Source organism: Salvelinus sp. IW2-2015, linkage group LG15 (genome assembly GCF_002910315.2).
Source record: "Salvelinus sp. IW2-2015 linkage group LG15, ASM291031v2, whole genome shotgun sequence".
Lineage (NCBI taxonomy): Eukaryota > Metazoa > Chordata > Actinopteri > Salmoniformes > Salmonidae > Salvelinus > Salvelinus sp. IW2-2015.
In genome coordinates, this window is record NC_036855.1 from 61,740,398 (window position 1) to 61,755,086 (window position 14,689).

At 40.7% G+C, this 14,689-nt stretch overlaps 1 protein-coding gene and 2 non-coding genes across 3 annotated transcripts in view; 1 reads left to right on the forward strand and 2 right to left on the reverse strand.

The window, feature by feature from the left end:
• The window catches only part of LOC111974789 (RNA-binding Raly-like protein), a 294,018-nt gene that overhangs the window by 183,230 nt on the left and 96,099 nt on the right, over positions 1 to 14,689 (forward strand). The gene's annotated exons all lie outside the window — the stretch shown is intronic.
• Positions 1,857 to 1,929, reverse strand: trnar-acg (transfer RNA arginine (anticodon ACG)). The gene has a single exon. It is a non-coding gene; the product is annotated as a tRNA-Arg (tRNA).
• On the reverse strand, positions 3,012 to 3,084 carry trnar-acg (transfer RNA arginine (anticodon ACG)). The gene has a single exon. It is a non-coding gene; the product is annotated as a tRNA-Arg (tRNA).

The following is a 14,689-nucleotide window of genomic DNA, read 5'->3' on the forward strand; positions in this document are numbered from 1 at the left end:
CCAGATTCGTCTGTGTTCTTTTTCCCATCTTAATCTTTTKTTTTTATTGGCCAATCTGAGATATGTATTTTTCTTTGATAGTCTGCCTAGAAATCCAGCATCCCGGAGTCGCCTCTTCACGGTTGACGTTGAGACTGGTGTTTTGCGGGTACTATTTAATGAAGCTGCCAGTTGAGYAATTGTGAGGCGTCTGTTTCTCAAACTAGACACTCTAATGTACATGTCCTCTTGCTCAGTTGTGCACTGGGGCCTCCCACTCCTCTTTCTATTCTGGTTAGAGCCAGTTTGCGCTGTTCTGTGAAGGGAGTAGTACACAGCGTTGAACGAGATCTTCAGTTTCTTGGCAATTTCTCACATGGAATAGCCTTCATTTCTCAGAACTAGAATAGACTGACGAGTTTCAGAAGAAAGTTTTTTTCTGGCCATTTTGAACATGTAATCGAACCCACAAATGCTGATGCTCCAGATACTCAACTAGTTTAATGGTCCGTTTTATTGCTTCTTTAATCAGCACAACCGTTTTCAGCTGTGCTAACAATTGCGAAAGGGTTTTCTAATGATCAATTAGCCTTTTAAAATGATTAACTTGGATTAGCTAACACAACATGCCATTGGAACARAGGAGTGATGTTTGCTGATAATGGGCCTCTGTATGCCTATGTTGATATTCCATWWAAAAAATCTGCCGTTTCCAGCTACAATAGTCATTTACAACATTAACAATGTCTACACTTTATTTCTGATCAATTTGATGTTATTTTAATGGACAAAAAAAAGAAGCTTTTCTTTCAAAAACAAGGARATTTCTAAGTGACCCCAAACTTTTGAACGGTAGTGTAGTCTATAAATGAGTTACAGAGGGCAAATATAGTACACAATGATTTCTAATACTGATCTAACGATCCTGGATAAGATATGCCTCAATTTAAGGGGCAAAATTTGTTCAAGGTTGCCAGAAGTCGAACCTAGAATCTTCTGCTCCGTAGTCAGACGCGTTATACGCCATTGCGCAACAAGCAGCTGAAAAAAGACGCCAAAATTGCTATTTTGGTCAATTCAGGGTAAATTATTGTTAGTGAAACTGTACAATATGTTTCGAATTTGCAAAACATATGGTATGTTACATATTCTAGCTAGGTGACTAACGTTAGCTAGGCTAGGAGTTAGGTTATATAGTTAAGTTCAGGAGTTAGGTTAAAGGGTTAAGGTTAGGGGAAGAGTTAGCTAACATGCTAAGTAAAGTTAGTTGCAAAGTAGCTKAAAAGTAGCAATTAGTTGAAAAGTTGCTAATTAGCTCAAATTGTCAGTTATGAGATTTGAACTCACAGCCTTTAGGTTGAAAATGCAGAGCTATATGGAGCCCTCCACATTGTTAKAAKATTTGGGAGACACAAAGCAATGCGATAAAGAMATCAATTTGGCCTCTGCGTGCCTACTGAGACTCCAGAAATAGCATCACACCATTCATATGGCGCCTCCGACCAAATTTTCGGTTCAAGCATAAATTGGCTCCTACTGTCTGTGTTGATAACCGGGCACCCCCATAACTGAAATTACTACTGAAATATCGACAATGTTCTGAACGTTTTATCTCACTCAGTACAGCAGCCCGGKCCCAATTTGTGGTTGGCAAACTGTGTTATGAATAGCCTGCGTGATGATAACAAAGACAGTGGAATAAAGCTAACGTTAGCTACTTTAGCTAGCTAACGCTACTTAGCTTCACATATGCCTCTCTTACTGATAACAATGCATTGTTTCCGCAGAGCCTTTTTATTTGGATGAACTGAATAGATAACCCYTCATGTGAGAATCTCGTTTTGTGATTTGGATGGGTGGCGCAAAAAGAAAATGAACGAGCTTGCCAGGAGTCGAACCTAGAATCTTCTGATCCGTAGTCAGACGCGTTATCCATTGCGCCACAAGCCCTCTCCTGATCTAAATTTGCCAAATGAGCCATTCTTTTATTGGGCAATTCCTGGTAAATTATTTGTAGTGAAACTGAATGTGATTGGTTAGCATAAAGCTAGCAGCTTGATCAATCGATCGTCTGCAATAGACATACAGCGTTTACTGAGATGCGGCCAGTGCAGAAGGCAGGGCACTTATACTGCGTGGAGCAAAGCAGAGCTGTTGTGAAGGGAGTTTGTGTATATACAGGACGTACCACCCCCACCTACCGTCAACCAATCATCAGAGCTCGATTTGCAACCTGGTTTCAGAGCATTTCGTATTATTCTGTACCTAAATCCGAAGATGCCCATTTCATATGATATGTTACATTTCGTATGGTATGTATTAATTTGTGGATGTCCAATACCCAATTCGTACAATATGTTTCGAATTTGCAAAACATATGATATGTTACAAATTCTGGCTAGGTGGCTAATGTTAGCTAGCTGGCAAACATTAGCTAAGTTAGGGGTTAGGGTTCATGATAGAGTTAAATTTAGGAGTTAGGTTAAAGGGTTAAGGTTAGGGGAAGGATTAGCTAACATGCTAAGTAGTTGTAAAGTAGCTAAAAAAAAAAGTAGTTGAAAAGTTGCTAATTAGCTAAAGTTGTCATTATGATATTTGAATTTATACATTTGCATTACGTGACCAAACACCCTCCTTTCGTTTTTTGCCTGGGCCTCTGCAGAAGTCAGGGCATTCATACTTATTGTGCTTCATGGAGCAGAGCTGTTGCGTTTCTGTTTATACAGAACCTCCAGTCCCACCTACCGTTAACCAATCATATAAATACAGAGCTATATGGAGCCCTCCACATTGTTACAACATTTGGGAGGCGCAAAGTAATGCTATTACGGAGCTCAATTTGGCCTCGGCATGCCAACGTTGTTGCTTTACTCCGCTATTGCGTCACTCCATCCATATGGCGCTTCCGCCCACATGTTCAGATCAAGCATAAATTGMCTCTTAACGTTAACGTTACCGTCTGTGTTGCCAACCAGGCACCCCCATAACAAATTTGGTTTGGATTTGGATGGGTGGAGCAAAAAGAAAATGAACGAGCTTGCCAGGAGTCGAACCTAGAATCTTCTGATCCGTAGTCAGACGCGTTATCCATTGCGCCACAAGCCCGCTTATAAACCTTGTCCCCGCCATTGCGSTTTTATCATTGGTTTATTCCTGGTAACTTCTTGCAGCGGAATTGTCTGTGATTGGTGCGAAATTTCTTCGAAGGCGGACAGCTATATGATTGGTCCTCACCCTGCTGTTAATATTCYGGGACATCAAAGATTTTCATAGATGCATTTTTTATTCGTTTTTCTGATATAACTACACGTCGAGCATTTTGTCCAGTAGACCTATTGTTGACACTGTATGTATTCATTATAACATARATATAGTTATATTCTTGTGTATTCTATTTTATTACTCTTGTGTTACTATTTTATTTTCAAACTGCATTGTTGAGGGCTCGTAAGCAAGCATTTCACGGTAAAGTCTACACCAGTTGTATTCGTCGAATGTGACAAATACAATTTGATTTGCATGTATTTTCCCCCCCAAATAGAATATACATAACTAAATYCCCCATGAGCTTAACTGTCATTACTCCAATGTTGGTCAACACTGTAAATATAAGTACATGTACACTGTGTAGCTTCAAAACATGGTTAAAACTCATGGATGGTCAGTCTTCTGTTTATGAATTTGAGAGTGTTGTTACATTTCTCCTGCCCCACCCCTCAGCTTTTTACCAAAACAGTGGTTGTTGCAACTGTGGCCAGCAGCCATTTTAGGCCTAGGTTTCAATGGCAAATAAGTTGGCTATGACTATTGGTCAAACAGTAAAACTACTCATAACTCAACCATGCTATGCAACATGGTAAAGTATATTTATGCAACAGATTATACTGTCTAAACTCAGCAACAACAAAAAAGTCCTCTCACTGTCAACTGCGTTTATTTCCAGCAAACTTAACATGTGTAAATATTTGTATGAACATAACAAGATTCAACAACTGAGACATAAACTGAACAKGTTTCTCAGACATGTGACTAACAGAAATTGAATAATGTGTCCCTGAACAAAGGGGGGGTCAAAATCAAAAGTAACAGTCAGTATCTGCTGTGGCCACCAGCTGCATTAAGTACTGCAGTGCATCTCCTCCTCGTGGATTGCACCAGATTTGCCAGTTCTTGCTGTGAGATGTTACCCCGCTCTTCCACCAAGGCACCTGCAAGTTCCCGGACATTTCTGGCTCGGSCCTCCCTCACGCATCTTTGGMTCACTGGTTGACACTGCGTGTCTGATTGACAGGAACAACAGGTGAGGCTGTTAGTCTGAGCAGASAGTCAGAACGAATGTGTGTGTGCTTGAGCGTTTAGGCCTATATTATTATTTATTTCTTTGTTCTTTGAATTAGTTCATTATATTCATTTAAATATTTTTGATTATTCATATCTTAATTTTTAAAATATTTTTATAAATAGATTRGGCTCTTCTGATATGCAAGCCGGCTCCCAACGTTCACCTACAAGAGCCAGCTCTTAGAGCCGACTCGTTCGTGAACGACCCATCACTACAGTCTCCTTCAACTGCACAGAGAGAGTGGATGCTCCTGTATCTCTGTGCTGCTCCCTTCACCTCTAGACTTTTCCATTCAACTTTTACCACCTCCTGACACCTTTCATCTGGACTCCTTTAGCATGTGTGCTTCACTGCCCAAAGTAAGTAGACTTAGTGGAGCCAGAGTGTCTTTGTGTATTAGTTTATGCACCTGTTGTATTCTATGTAACAAACACTTATTACCTGCTTACTAACTATTCAACTGTTATCCAACTGGTATTTGGTGTAATTTAAACTCAGCAAAAAAAGAAACGTCCCCTTTTCAAGACACTGTCTTTRAAAGATKATTTGTAAAAATCCAAATAACTTCACAGATCTTCATTGTAAAGGGTTTAAACACTGTTTCCCACGCTTGTTCAATGAACCATAAACAATTAATGAACATGCACCTGTGGAACGGTCGTTAAGACACTAACAGCTTACAGACGGTAGGCAATTAAGGTCACAGTTATGAAAACTTAGGACACTAAAGAGGCCTTTCTACTGACTGAAAAACACKAAAAGAAAGATGCCCAGTAAAGACACCAAAAGAAAGATGCRTGCATCTGGCGAGACCCAGATGCAGACAATGGAAGCAGGTGGTTGGAGTCTTACAATATTTATTAATCCAATAGGGTAAAGCAAGAGAATGGTCGTGGACAGGCAAAAGGGTCAAAACCAGTTCGGAGTCCAAAAGGTACCGAAAGGCAGGCAAAATCAAGGTCAGGGCAGGTAGGATGATCAGGCAGGCGGGAAAGTAGTCCAGAGTCAGGCAGTGGTCAAAACTGGGAAGACTATCAAAAAGATAATAGCAAAAGGAGTACGGGAAAAACACGCTGGTTGACTTGACTAACATACAAGACCAACTGGCACAGAGAGACAGGAAACACAAGGATAAATACACTGGGGAAAATAAGCGACACCTGGAGGGGGTGGAGACAATAACAGGAACAGGTGAAACAGATCAGGGCGTGACACAGGATCCCTACTCATCTGTGTGAACGTGCCTTAGGCATGCTGCAAGYAGGCATGAGGACTGCAGATGTGGCCAGGGCAATAAATTGCAATGTCCGTACTGTGAGAAGCCTATGACAGTGCTACAGGGAGACGGGACGGACAGCTGATTGTCCTCGCATTAGCAAACCACGTGTAACAACACCTGCACAGGATCGGTACATCCGAACATCACACCTGCGGGACAGGTACAGGATGGCAACAACAACTGCCCGAGTTACACCAGGAATGCACAATCCCTCCATCAGTGCTCAGACTGTCCGCAATAGGCTGAGAGAGAATGGACTGAGGGCTTGTAGGCCTGGTGTAAGGCAGATCCTCACCAGACATCACCGGCAACAACGTTGCCTATGGGCACAAACCCACCGTCGCTGGACCAGACAGGACTGGCAAAAAGTTCTCTCCACTGACGAGTCACGGTTTTGTCTCACCAGGGGTGATGGTTGGATTTGCGTTTATCATCGAAGGAATGTGCATTACACCGATGCCTGTATCTGAACGGGATCGATTTGGAGGTGGAGGGTCCTTCATGTCTGGGGGTGGTGTTCACAGCATCATCGGACTGAGCTTTTGTCATTGCAGGCAATCTCAACGCTGTGCGTTACAGGGAAGACATCCTCCTCTCTCATGTGGTACCCTTCCTGCAGGCTCATCCTGACATGGCCCTCCAGCATGACAATGTGATTTCCTGCAAGACAGGAATGTCAGTGTTCTGCATGGCCAGCGAAGAGCCCGATCTCAATCCCATTGAGCAGGTCTGGACCTGTTGGATCGAGAGGGTGAGGGCTAGGGCCCAATTCCACCCCAGAAATGTCCAGGAACTTGCAGGTGTCATGACGTTGGGACACAGGTGTCTTGGTGGAAGAGCAGGGTAACATCTCACATCACGAACTGGCAAATCTGATATGGTGCAATATTCTATTATGCTGTTCAGATTGTATTCGTTTTGAATGGTTAGATTTATATGCACTTTGTTTATATACATTCAAAAGTTATACTTTAAATGCAAATGTTTAATAGCATTCTTTTTCATAACAAACCAATGCATTTTTAAATACATTGTGTTTAAGGTAGAGTATGATTTCATTTAATAATTTAATTAGAATTGTTTTAACACCAATCATATTCAAACTATCGCAAACTGTTTGARTTGAAAAAATACAAAAGCATATATTTTTTAAAGAGCCGTTTGGGAGCCAAAAGACCCGGCTCTTTTTGGAGTGCTGAGCCGAATGAGACGGCTCACTGAAAAGAGCCTGAATGCCCATCACTAGGAGACTGACATTAGAATCAGCCTAAACTGGTCAAAACCAGGGATGTTTGCAGGCTGATTGGCTTAATGTCCAGGGGAAGAATTGTCTTAGACACTGTACATTACACAGTCAACATAATACATACATTGCACGTTAAACTTATCATCATACACTTCTCATATAGCCACATACATAATACTTTGAATATTCCCTTATTCTGTCAGCAGCATATGTCACGCCCTGACCATAGAAAGCCCTTGGTTCTCTATGGTGTAGTAGGTCAGGGCGTGACTAGGGGGTGATCTAGTATATTTATTTCTATGTTGGTGTGCTTGGTATGGTTCCCAATTAGAGGCAGCTGGTAATCGTTGCCTCTAATTGGGGATCATATTTAGGTAGCCCTTTTCCCACCTGTGTTTTGTGGGATATTGTTTTGAGTTAGTGCATGTGGCACCTCTGATGTCACGGTTCGTTGTTTGTTTCTTTTTGTTTGGAAGATTTGTTTTAAATAAATATGTGGAACTTTAATCACGCTGCGCCTTGGTCCGTCTCTCCACACAACCGTGACAGCATACTAACACAGCTCAGCCATACGTATTGCTGTTTAGGTATTAGATGGATATGGGAATGAAACAGTGCTTATACCTGTTCAGCTTACATGTGGGTACCATATAGCAGGGGTACTGAAGTACTATTTGAGAAGCTCCGGTCACACAAATGTCCTAGGTGGCAAATATCCGGATGGATAATGTAATTTATCGGCGTAGTAACAAACCCCCACCTCGCAACCCATGCGACCCCAAACTGTTCACACCCTTCTTGTTGGCGGAGAGAAAATGTTGCTGTTTTAAAGCTAATTTTCCGCAATTCTACACATTTTGCATGTGGCAAACATTTTTTTTGTTGCTGTTTTAAAGCTAATTTCCCGCAATTCTATGCATTATTCCATGTTTTATGTGTGTTTTTATGATACAAGGAAGCCCGGTTTGTATTGACCCCGTTCTTGGTCCGGATCCGGTCCGCAGTCCGCCAGTTGAGTATGGATGCCCTAGTGTCTGCCTGAGGGGAGCTACTGATACTTAGAGTAAATTACATGGGAGGGATCTGAAACACCTTTCTGTGCTTGTCTGATAAAGGTCTGTTCAAATACAGTCTGCAGGGAGGGATGTTGCCTCACACCGATTACCTTCATGGCAATTTGTATCAGGCAGGCATTTTGGGATTTAAGTTGGACTGATAAATTGACAAACCAGACTGTGATGCCATATCTCAGGATACTTAATTACCACATCGTAGAACAGGAGTATTATTTTCTGGTCAAAACCAAAACCCTGAGTTTACTTGGACCTCCCAGCTCAATTAATAGGTATACCCGTCTTCCTGCTGCTCCGGAGTCTCCCGTACACAGAGCAGGGCTTGGACCAGCCTTTGGTTCTCCAGGAGCAGAATCTGGTGCTTTGTGTCTACACCTTGCTGTCCCACTGTCTCTCCATCAACATCAGCTCATGTAACGGATGTGAAATGGCTAGCTAGTTAGCGGTGGTGCGCGCTAATAGCGTTTCCATCGGTTACGTCACTCGCTTTGAGATTTTGAAGTAGTGGTTCCCCTTGCTCTGCAAGGGCTGTGGCTTTTGTGGAGCGATGGGTAACGATGCTTCGTGGGTGACTGTTGTTGATGTGTGCAGAAGGTCCCTGGTTCGCGCCCGGGGCGAGGGGACGGACTAAAGTTAAAACAGTTGCATTGATGCTGTTGACCCGGATCACTGGTTGCTGCGGAAAAGGAGGAGGTTGAAAGYGGGGTGAGTGTAACGGATGTGAAATGGCTAGCTAGTTAGCHGTGGTGCGCGCTAATAGCGTTTCAATCGGTTACGTCACTCGCTTTGAGACCTTGAAGTAGTGGTTCCCCTTGCTCTGCAAGGGCCGCYGCTTTTGTGGAGCGATGGGTAACGATGCATTGTGGGTGACTGTTGTTGATGTGTGCAGAGGGTCCCTGSTTCGCGCCCGGMTCGGGGCGAGGGGACGTACTGAAGTTATACTGTTACACTCACACCCCAGAGCCTGCAGTCTGAACCCAGAACCACCCATAGAGGAAAAATACCCGGGGCAAGGGGTTATTGAAGTCTTCATTAAAAATGTGTTTTCTGTCTCTCAGAACTTTATGCCTAGTTATACACAGAATGTACAAAACTTTAGGAACACCTTCCTAATATTGAGTTACACCCCCTTTTGCCKTCWGAASAMCCTCAATTTGTCAGGGCATTGACTCTACAAGGTGTTGAAGGGTTCCATAGTGATGCTGGCCCATGTTGACTCCAATGCTTCTCACAATTGTGTCAAGTTGACTGGATGTCCTTTGGGTGGTGAACCATTCTTAATACACATGAGAAGCTGTTGAGCGTGAAAAACCCAGCAGTGTTGCAGTTCTTAACACACAAACCGGTGCGCCTGGCACCTACTACTGTACCATACCCTGTTCAAAGACACTTCACCCTCTGAATGGCACACATACACAATCCATGTATCAATTGTCTCAAGGCTTAAAAATGATTATATAACKTGTCTCTTCCCCTTCATCTACACTGATTGAAGTGGACATTACAGGTGACATCAATAAGGGATCATAGTTTTTCCCACTAGCACTGACTTTGCTGATACATACTTTGTTTGAGGAAAATGTATTGATATGATTGTGATGTGTTGTTGTCTCACCTACAGTAGCTATCTTAAGATGAATGCACTAATGTAAGTCACTCTGGATAAGACCGTCTGCTAAATTACTAAAATGTAAATGTAAAATGGATTCACCTGGTCAGTCTATGTCATGGAAAGAGCAATTTTTTTGAATGTTTTGTCCACTCAGTAGATTAAACTAAGCTTTATAAACTAGGTTTTGACACATTTGTGCACCTGCAAAATACATATTGTTGTCTTGTAGGCTTACCAACTGACATGCTGTGTTTTAGCATTCTCCAGACAAGCCTAAAGAGRACCTCTTCCTGGTAGCTGAGCTGTAATTACAGGTTGACAGACTGGGGTCATCTCCATGGCCCTCTGCTACGTCCTGAGACAGGAGTGAACAGGTGGATTCTGCTTGTGTGAACAAGCTTTTCAGGAGGTCTGACATTAAATAATATCCATCACACTATCTTGAAATATCTGTAAGAAAATAATTTGATATAAAAACTGATCATTGCAGACGGCCGTCGTGCAATCTGATGTAAGACAATGGTGCTCGCCCCACATTCTTGCATGTAGCTGAGCAGTTCTCTGAGAGTCGCAGTGTGGAAAGTGTTGCAATTCAGACACAGCGACAAACGGACATGGATTTGTTAACCATGTCTGCTATAAGAGCAATGTTGACCTACTTATATAGTTGTTGTGTTTGTCTGTCTTTGTATATTCCACTTCATTTCTAGACTAGTAGAGGGCACTATGTTGGGTCACGGGTCATGGTCACATGTAGGCCTATATAGACACACAGGTGACCAGTAATTAGGGATGTATAGGTATGGAGAGCATATGTTTCCTGCTCAAGTGTTAACCCTTTGTAACTATGAAATGGCAGATGGCAATTACATCTGACAGTATGGAATTCTTGCTGTTTTAATATTTGCTGCTCATAAATGGGCAAAAGACCCAACTAAAAGATCTAGGTCTGGAAAGCAGATGTGTTTTGCACGCATTTATGAACATTTGCAATCCAGCCTGCGCTGGCTAGGCTACATCTGCCCTTTTCCTAATTTGATGATGGTCATTAAATGTTGTATGCATATTATGGAACATAAGTTTGTAGAAACCATTTGTTGATCAATTGTTTTTCAAGCCCATTTGTTTAATCGAAGTGTGTTTGTTATTCATTATTGACTGTTAGTGTCAAATAGCCAGCAATTTGAATTGTTTTACTTTATGGATTCATACACTAGACGGCGGCAAAGGACTGGAACATTTTTACTCATATCCTTCCAGGAGGAGCGACTTCACCTAAATTCCAAACGGAAAACTTTGTAGCCTTTCTTTCCCTGCAGTTGATGACGTGCCCTAGCGGAACTAAGGGACTCGAGGGGGGTAGGTAAATTGTGATCGTTTCGTTTAACTTTCTAATAGGATTTCCGTCATATTTCCATCATAAACCCACTCACTGCAGTCATTTCAGATGTGCAATGAATGGCCCATAGCRTATTCAAGGAGCAAATTCTCGTTTGGACTTCCTAAAACTTTTAACGAAAATATTGTATTTTTGTCTTTATTAATAGGCCTAGGCCTATTCACAGTAAGAATTAATGTATTTCTTCAAACCGTTAAGTTGTGCCTGTAACCTACCTGGATTCCATCCCATCCCATCATGCARGGTGGCAGGTTGAAACTGGTGGTGCGGCTTCCTTCCCAAAATTATTCCATACGGACACTCAACGAATAGATTATGTCCTATTTTGCACACATAATAATGGTGTATGCATGAACTAAATCAATGAATGATGTATCCAATTTTACTCTACTTATGGAAATTAATCTTGATCGGTCATATACTGTGAAGAATTTGGGGCGCGCGTAACGTTAGTGAGTGAGTGACTGAGTGCAAAATATAAAGTTTCCTTAGGCTTGAATTTACTGAAAATTGTAACGAAATCAATTGTAAGATAATATWTTATTTTTGCTTTAAACTAATGAGCCATTTTCTTTCTTAAGAAATCTCTCACACACGCACGCACATGTGGCCGGGTTACCGTGTTGTTGTTGGCCTAATTTATCAACTTATAACAACTGACTCACACACATGTATCGAAATGGCGTGTCTCGACAATATGTCAACATATTATTGTTTATTATAAGGAGACATGTAATAATCCAAAGAAATTAAAACACATTAAACATTTTATTATAATTTAATCATGTTAAAAATCMAAATAATTCTAGATCTCTGAAACTGTGCACTGCCATTTGTTAGAACACAACTTTCATTCTAAAGTTACATATTGAACAGTGTTGAAGTGTATAGTTCACTTTCATTCATTTGTTAACCAACTGCAACAACAAAGCTACTTTAGGACTATACAAATCATTTTACAGCTTTGTCTGCATCAAACATGGAAAATATTGCATWTGACTTCTAAGAAAACAAGGACTCTTTGTGCAGTGAATCTAATTCCTAGGTTTAGTGTGTATTATATTGGCATATTAGAAAAAATATCTTATAGAATATCGATTGTAATTTGTAAACTTTTTTAGAATATGAGAATATGCATTGGGGGAGAAATATAAAATATAAACGATCTATTAAAGATTTMGATTTTTGTGTTTCGACCATAATTTTGTTGATTTACTACCATCATTTCTGATATATTACAAAACATCTGACACAAACAATTCGCAATCCTATATTACAATGCTGAAACAAATTGAAATAGGCCTAATATTTACAAAATTATCTTAATTGCCCAATTAAGCTTATATATTGCATTTTCGATTACAAACATTATAGAGGTTATGCCTAGAGCATATCCCATTGACTTTACAGTATGATAACACGAGGAATGAAAAACATCAACTGAGCGCTAGATGTCGGTATAACCCAAGTCAGTTGGACCATTGTTCAAGCCAATTCATGGATTTCTTATAGGCCCTATCCTCTTATCAGATGACGGTCAATCCACGGGTCAGTGACATAAAATTAAGATTAAAATAACCTACGGTCAAAGCCTATACGCACCTCAGTATTGTTCGATGTCYTCGATTTACGGATTGAAAAACCTACTATTTGGGACATATTTCAACAATTTGATCTGGAGATCCAGCAGGTATGTGTGAATATAGGCTATGGATTTTTAGGCTGACCTGGGTAACATCACTGCATACATTTTATTTAGATAATGCATTGTAAAATCGTTTATCTGACAATGGCTCGCACAATTGGTTAACAAGCTAGTAATACATCCGTCTATATAAACACGAGCACTTCATCTAACCTTAAATGACCCTCTCTACATGGAGAGACCGGACTCTCAGGGAAACACCACTTTGTTATAACAAAACCCAGGGTTAAGAGGTCAAGAACTGACCTGCTCTCTAAGCGTTAGTGATGTGTTCTGTCACTGCCTGAGCCATCAAGCCCTCAAAGTCCCTCGTGACATTAGTCCATGACATTAGTCTATGATCGACTAATGAATATGACACACACATGGGCTAATAGACATGCATTTTATAGGCATCCATTCGAAATTCCATATGTGTCTGTTGTGTGTGTGTGGTGTGTGTGTGTGTGTGTGTGTGTGTGTGTGTGTGTGTGTGTGTGTGTGTGTGTGTGTGTGTGTGTGTGTGTGTGTGTGTGTGTGTGTGTGTGTGTGTGTACTGTGATCTAATTGAGTAAATAGCAAAGTAAAGACAATCTGCTTCACACTAGTGTAACCATATGATTTTACCAAAAATAAAAACTACAATGCATTCAGTAACATTTTAGTTTTTTTGCATTAGACAAACGGCACAGTCAAGGCTGTCCAGTTATTATACCTACTCCAAGGAGCCTTTAAAAAAGAACGTACTGTTTATGCCTGTTTATGCCTTATTTCCATTGTCTCGTAAATAAATGTATTTCTATTTAAAACATGAMGATCAGGATCATTTTCTTACAAGGTGCTTCATCACTGAGAGCTGTATAATCATGCATTACCTTTGTTTGGTCCACCATKCAAAATGGTACATAAATGGTACATTTAAAAAAGTACTCTTTTTACAGTATCTCTGCATATTATTTTCTCGACTTCCCTGTCCGACTGGGGCCAAACGGAGCGGGGAGATCAGAGTTAAGTTCAAGAATTCCGTCTTCCAAGCCTGGGGAAAATTGTATACCCACAAAACATAGTCCAAATAGCTTTTTGAGTAACTTTAAAATTGATTTGTTGGTTGTGATATTGCAAACTTAATTGAAACTTCAATCGGTTTGATAGTTTAGAGAAATTAGATCACGACATTTCATGAAGCATAAAAATCGTTTACCTTCCATAAAGTATTGCATTTTCTATATTGTCATTGCCTATTGGATTAAAGTAGCATACATACACTGCTGGACTGGATCGTTGTGGTGTAGGATATCTGCTTTCAAACATGAAACATGGAGAGTGCCAAGCATTGAAGGTTAAAAGGGGGATTAGRGAGAAGAAAATGCTCATGCTAAAAGTGTAAACTGCAGGTCTAAATAGCTCAGCTGATAAATGAAGARATAGCAAGCTGCATTGATTACGTCTCATCACATAGCACGCACTAACCCACAGCCCACCTGGACAGTTTGCCAAAACGGTTGGAGAAAAAAAAAGCCATAATAAAAAACTAGGATAATATAGCCTAATAAATATGATAAAGACATAGAAATTACATTAACAGATGTATAGTTAATGTATTATGAATAGCTGCACAGCATCTTTACTGAGCACATGTACCACAGAGCACATCTTAGACTGAGCACCTATAGTATCAAAGTACAGAACTACAAGGCAAAATCCAGATTCAATAGACTCCTTCGATGATAGCCCTATTCTAGCACCCTATTTCATCCGAATTAGCTTAATTTAAATCTGCCACGCCAAGACCCGAAGGTGGATTGTGCAATACTAGGCCTAGCTCAGTATGTCGTCATCCAATAACATGCATACAGAGTTAATAATGGGGGAAATGCATCTAATAAACACAAATAATACTGTTGTAATAACATTGTCATAATGCTTGCCTCTATAAGGTGCTTTTAAGGGCTAAATGGTTTGGGTATTAAAGAGGTGTTTAGCTATTTCTGTTACCTAATTTTGCATAAAACACACACACACACACACACACACACACACACACACACACACACACACACACACACACACACACA